Source organism: Dipodomys ordii, unplaced genomic scaffold, assembly GCF_000151885.1.
Source record: "Dipodomys ordii isolate 6190 unplaced genomic scaffold, Dord_2.0 Scaffold259, whole genome shotgun sequence".
In the NCBI taxonomy this organism is placed as follows: domain Eukaryota; kingdom Metazoa; phylum Chordata; class Mammalia; order Rodentia; family Heteromyidae; genus Dipodomys; species Dipodomys ordii.
Genome location: NW_012267475.1, coordinates 693620 through 699749, shown reverse-complemented (window position 1 = coordinate 699749; position 6130 = coordinate 693620). Strand labels below are relative to the sequence as shown.

The window sequence follows — 6130 nt, the reverse complement described above, 5'->3', positions numbered from 1 at the left end:
GATTTTTAAATAAATAAATTTGAAAAAAAAAAAAGCCAGAAGTGGCGCTGTGGCTCAAGTAGTAGAGTGCTAGCCTTGAGCTGAAGAGCTGAGGGACAGCACCTAGGCTCAGAGTTCAGGCCCCACGACCGGACCAAAAAAAAAAAAAATTTCAAAATCATAAAGCAGTCAATATTTTTGTTTCTGGACTTAACTTTGTAAAACAAAAGAGAAAACAAAGATATATGACTTCCACAGGGATTAAGAGCAGCCTAGATTACAGACCTGAAAGAACTAAGAAAGCCAGGAACATTGGTTCTTTTCTGTTTTCTGCTCAGTAGACAAAAAAGAAGCAAAAACAAAGATCTCTGACTATTTTGAACTCATAATTGTAAAAACAAGCTTTTGTTTCAGCTTATAAAAAATGGATAAAATATAGAAATTAGCACGTGTCTATTTCAAGTAAGGAGGTAAGACCTAGTCTTTTTTGGAAAAAATGAGGATATATTTCCTTTGAGCATGGGATACAAAAAATGTTTTTGCTCTAAACAAATTAGATATTGAATTTTCTTTCTTTCTTTCTTTTTTTTTGGGGGGGGGGTCCGGTCGTGGGGCCTGAACTCTGGGCCTGGGCGCTGTCCCTCAGCTCTTCAGCTCAAGGCTAGCGTTCTACCACTTGAGCCACAGCGCCATTTCCGGCTTTTTTCTTTTTGCTTATGTGGTGCTGAGGAATGGAACCCAGGGCCTCATGCATGCAAGGCAAGGTCTCTCCCACTGAGCCACCTTCCCAGCCCTAGATATTGAAATTTTTAAGTAGTTATTATTTACAATTACATCAACTGTTTTGAAAAATGGATGCCTCTCTTGTGTTTCACATTTAAATTAATAAAATACAATGAAAATGTAAATGTAAATGGTGATAACAAGAATGAATGGTCTTTAAGATAGCTCTCTCTAGAGAAGACCTATAAGATTGAACTGTCAGCTCCGGGCCTACAGAGTGGTTGCTTCCCTCTCGAACTCCATTGGTCCAGCCACCATGATAAGTGCCAGCAGAACCGCAGCAGCCCATCTCATGGGTGCTGCAGCCTCCCGGGGCCCCACAGCTGCCTGCCACCAGAATGGCTGGAATGGCTTTAGTCATGAGGCTTTTAGATTTGTTTCTAGGAGGGATTATGCATCAGAAACAATCAAGGGTGCAGTGGTTGGGCAGTACTAACTCCTGTGTGGCAGTCATGGAGGGCAAACTAGCAAAGGTGCTGGAGAATGCTGAAGGGGCCAGAACCACCCCTTCCGTTGTTGGCTTTACCGCAGATGGTGAACGTCTTGTTGGCATGCCAGCAAAGCGACAAGCTGTCATCAACCCAAACAATACTATCTATGCCACCAAACCTCTCATTGGCTGAAGATATGATGACCTTGAAGTACAGAAAGACCTGAAGAATGTTCCTTTTAAAATTGTCTGGGCCTCTAATGGTGATGCCTGGGTTGAGGCTCATGGAAAATTCTATTCTCCGAGCCAAATTGGAGCATTTGTGTTATGAAGATGAAAGAAACTGCAGAAAATTATTTGGGACATGCAGCAAAAAATGCTATGATTACCGTCCCTGCTTATTTCAATGATTCACAGAGACAGGCCACTAAGGATGCTGGCCAGATATCAGGACTAAATGTGCTTTGGGTGATTAATGAAGCCACAGCTGCTGCTCTGGCCTGTGGTCTAGACAAATCTGAAGACAAAGCCATTGCTGTGTATGATTTAGGTGGTGGAATTTTTGATATTTCTGTCCTGGAAATTCAGAAAGGCGTATCTAAGGTGAAATCCACCAATGGGAATACTTTCTTAGGTGGTGAAGACTTTGATCACATTGTAAAGGAATTCAAGAAAGAGACAGTGGTTGATTTTACCAAAGACAACACAGCACTTCAGAGGGTACAGAAAGCCACTGAGGAGCTAAGCGTGAACTCTCTTCATCTATGCAGACTGACATTAACTTGCCCTATCTGACTATGGATGCTTCTGGACCTAAGCATTTGAATATGAAGCTGACATGGGCTCAATTTGAGGGAATCGTCACTGATCTTATCAAGAGGACTATTGCTCCTTGCCAGAAAGCTATAAAGGGTGCAGAAGTCACCAAGAGTGATATAGGAGAAGTGATCCTTATTGGTGACATGACTAGGATGCCTAAGGTTCAGCAGACTGCAAGATCTTTTTGGCTGAGCCCCAAGTAAAGCTGTTAATCCTGATGAGGCTGTGGCCATTGGAGGTGCCATTCAGGGAGGTTTGTTAGCTGGTGAAGTCACAGATGTGCTACTCCCCTGTCTCTGGGTATTGCGACTCTAGGAGGTGTGTTTATCAAAGTGATTAACAGGAATACCACACCAGGTATTTTCAACTGCTGCTGATGGACAGACTCAAGTAAAGATTAAAGTATGTCAGGGTAAGAGAGAGATGGCTGGAGATAACAAGCTTCTTGGTCAGTTTACTTTGATTGGAATTCCTCCAGCCCCTCCTGGAGTCCCTCAGATTGAAGTTACATTTGACATTGATGGCAACGGAATTGTACGGGAGCAGCAGGTTGTAATCCAGTCTTCTGGTGGGTTAAGAAAATATGATACTGAAAATATGTTTAAAAATTCAGAGAAGTATGCGGAGGAAGACTGTCAAAAGAAGGAACGAGTTGAAGCAGTTAACATGGTTGAAGGAATTATTCATGACACAGAAACTAAGATGGAAGAATTCAAAGACCAACTGCCTGCTGATGAGTGCAACTAGCTAAAAGAAATATCCAAAATGAGGGAGCTCTTGGCTCGAAAAGGAAACCGGAGAAAACATTAGGCAGGTAGGATCTTCCCTTCACTGAAGCTCTTTGAAATGGCATACAAAAAGATGGTATCTGAACAAGACAGCTCTGGAAGTTCTGGCACTGGGGAACAAAAAGAAGATCAAAAGGAGGAGAAACAGTAATAGTTACAATACATTTTGGAATGGAGAGGACATCATACTATGAAGCTTGGGAGTGAAGAGACTTCTGAACAGAAATGGGCAAATGTCAGTCTTTTTACTGTGTTTTTACAGTATTCTAGATATAATTTCCTTAATGTAAATTTAGTGTTAATTAGCTAATCAATCATTAATGAGTGATTAATCTAACAGTAGGAAGTTCACAATGTTCTGTCCCTACCCTGTCATTTTTAAGCATGTAAAGGGGTAGGGAGACAGTTTATTGATCACTATAACGATCAGTTTGTGCTTTAGTGGCCATATTTTCAAGGGGTGAAAACATTTCATACAGAATGAAGGTAGGCTGTCATGTACCTAGCCTGAGACCATATGGAGGTTAAGATCCTTTCAGTTGGCCAAAAGTGATAGTGTAATGAATGACCTGTTTTGTAAATGTGGTCCTTCAACTGAGGCCTTTGCAAGGCAAGCCAGCTAGCTATGCCCCATTTGTAGGTGCAGAAGCTAGGTCAATGGAAAACTAAGCTATTTATGTTAGGTTAGAGCTTTTAAAACTAAGGTAGAGATAAAATCCTGTTCCCAAGGCATACTTTTCTAGCTATTCTCTTGGCCTGTATCTGGCACCTACATCCTTGATGATTGTTCTTTTTGATCCAGTCTGGATTTTTAAATAAATAAATTTGAAAAAAAAAAAAGACTGAACAGTCAAGACAGACCTTCACTTAAGGAAAAAATGAGAAGGAACTCATCAAATCTTAACAAGAACTCATGACAGCTTTAATAGACTTAGTAAGAAACATTCTTATTTTCTTTTACTACAAATTCAAGTTTGTAATGAACAGAGGGAAAAAAAACACTATTTGGAGATTTAAAAATTCTACTTATCAAGGACTATGCCCTAAAAGCTAGTCTATATTACTAGCCTCATCCATAGAGTAGTGATTATATATTAGGTAGAATGCTTTTGTCTTCAGTCCCAGTTAGTAAAAATCTAGAAAAGACAAGCATAAAAGTCTTTAGTTTCCAAGCATTTTTGAAAAACTTAGCTGAACCTGATCTGGTATCATAGCAGTGGATTGTATCTATAATGATGGGCACCCATAGCACTGTAACTTAATAGGTAGATGGTACACTAGGATGATAAGCAATAGTGTCCCCATGTAGTCAGCTCTGCCAGCTATGCTGACACCCAGAATCTGAGACATAAGGACTTGGCAATGTTTGGGATAATCTGATTCACTGCAGGTTGTATGTTAAGAATTCTAGTCCTCTGCTCACTAATTTTCATGTATAGGCATTTGCTTTATGTGATCACCAAACAGAAGATGTTAACTCCCATCAGTATTGAAGCTATTTGCTGGTGAAGGAACACATGACTGAGTGGGAAAAAAAAAAAAAAAGGAAGAATGGAGTTCTAATTCTTTCCCTCCACCCAGACTTACCGAAAGGTTTTAATTCATGGCAGCCATGGGGAGGGCCACAGTAAACAAAGGGATGATCCTGTCTGGATAAGAGTATTTGCCTGTTTGCAGGACCTGCTTCATATTCATTTAAAAGTCTGATAGCAACCAGATGTCCCACAATGATGATAAATTTAATTTATTTCCAATTTCTCAAACTCTTCTACAGATTCAGGCAGCACAGTCACAGCCATTAGCTCACTGGGCTTGGATGCATCATTGAAGGAATGGAATTGATCAGGCAGATAGATTGCAGGGCATGGTTAAGAGTCTCCTAAGAAGGGAGATGGCAGGAATCCAGACATCAAATACATGATGAAATGGCCATTTCCATTAAGGGAACATCACATCACAGATATTAATTAGGAGGCACTACAATAAAGTTAAGTGGATGGGGGAAGAATGCTAAAAGTCACCTTTAATGTCCTTAGCTTGAGGTAACTGCAGATCTGAAGTTGTGTCAAAGATACGCAATTTTCCATTCATTTCACAATAGCTACTGGTAAGTTAAAGACCAGAGTAACTCCAGAATGATTCTTCCTTAGACTGGGTACAAACTCACCAAAACAATGGAATTACAGGACAAGAATTAACACCAGGCTATTTAAATGATGGAAAGTAACTTGTTCAAAGCCTCTTAATTAAGGTAGTATGACATCAGGAAGAATGGTGGCAAGTAAAAACCTTTGAAAATTCTCCCTTCTATAAAAGCAACTAGGACACTATGAGGATTAACTGAGGAAATTAGTGTTGGTTTAGCTTAAAACAACCCAGGAGTGTTTATTTCAGAAAATCTGGCTGAATCTTGGTGAAAACAGCAAGCTAGTGGCATTCTAACTTTCCCTATTTCCCATCACACTCTCTGTAGCTCTGTAGCAGCCTTAAAAACCAACTGTTTTAAAGTGTATGGAACGAATCAGCAGCCACCAGAGGAGGCAAAGACCACTAAAGCTCCTTCAGAAGCCCATTCTCAGGGAAACATCATTATCAGACCTGACTTGGTCCTCTGGAAGAAGCAGACCTCACTCAAGGCTATGTTTAGTTAACTCATTGTGAAAAGCTTAATCCCCAAGAGTTAGATGAAAACAAGCACAGAAAACTGCTTAACACCGAGATTGCCTGAGGAGGTAGTTATCATTTGGGCAAATAATAAGCTAGACAAAAGCTTCAAAGGGAAAGGAACAATGTCCCCAAGGAGCTTAGAAAGTTTTAACATATTTCTGATAATCTAAAGACCATAAGCACATCTAGGGATATGCTCAGGATAGAGCAAAGGACCACAGCAATCTCACTGACTGACCTTGAGGTTCTACAGCAGCACGAAGTGAAGGCTTATGCTGAGTTATCAACTACCTAGTGGAGAGTTGAAGTGAGATCCAGCACAGAGCACTTTAGCAAAAACTGGAAGTTATTGGATCCACATAGTTACAGAAATCTATACAGTCATTACCTGATTACTATTGTAACTAACGAGAAACACTGGTGACAATATAGAAGAATACACTTTACAGAATTCCATTAGGAAAGTCAATAAATAAAAAAGAACTGAGATAAGAGGAAAACCTGATTTGCAGGGTCACAGTAATATATTATTTTAAATGTACCAATTTCCAGCAACAATCAACAGTAACGGGGCTGGGAAGGTGGCTCAGTGGTAGAGCACTTGCCTTGCATGCATGAGGCCCTGGGTTCGATTCCTCAGCACCACATAAGCAAAAAGAAAAAA

The 6130-nt window shown here is 40.2% G+C and overlaps 1 protein-coding gene and 1 pseudogene across 2 annotated transcripts in view; one reads left to right on the top strand and one right to left on the bottom strand.

Moving 5' to 3' along the window:
* Positions 1–6130, bottom strand: part of Parg (poly (ADP-ribose) glycohydrolase) — a 115829-nt gene that overhangs the window by 28111 nt on the left and 81588 nt on the right. The gene's annotated exons all lie outside the window — the stretch shown is intronic.
* On the top strand, positions 1019–2950 carry LOC106001046 (annotated as a pseudogene). Its single transcript, XR_001175826.1, has one exon. The product of XR_001175826.1 is annotated as a stress-70 protein, mitochondrial pseudogene (transcript).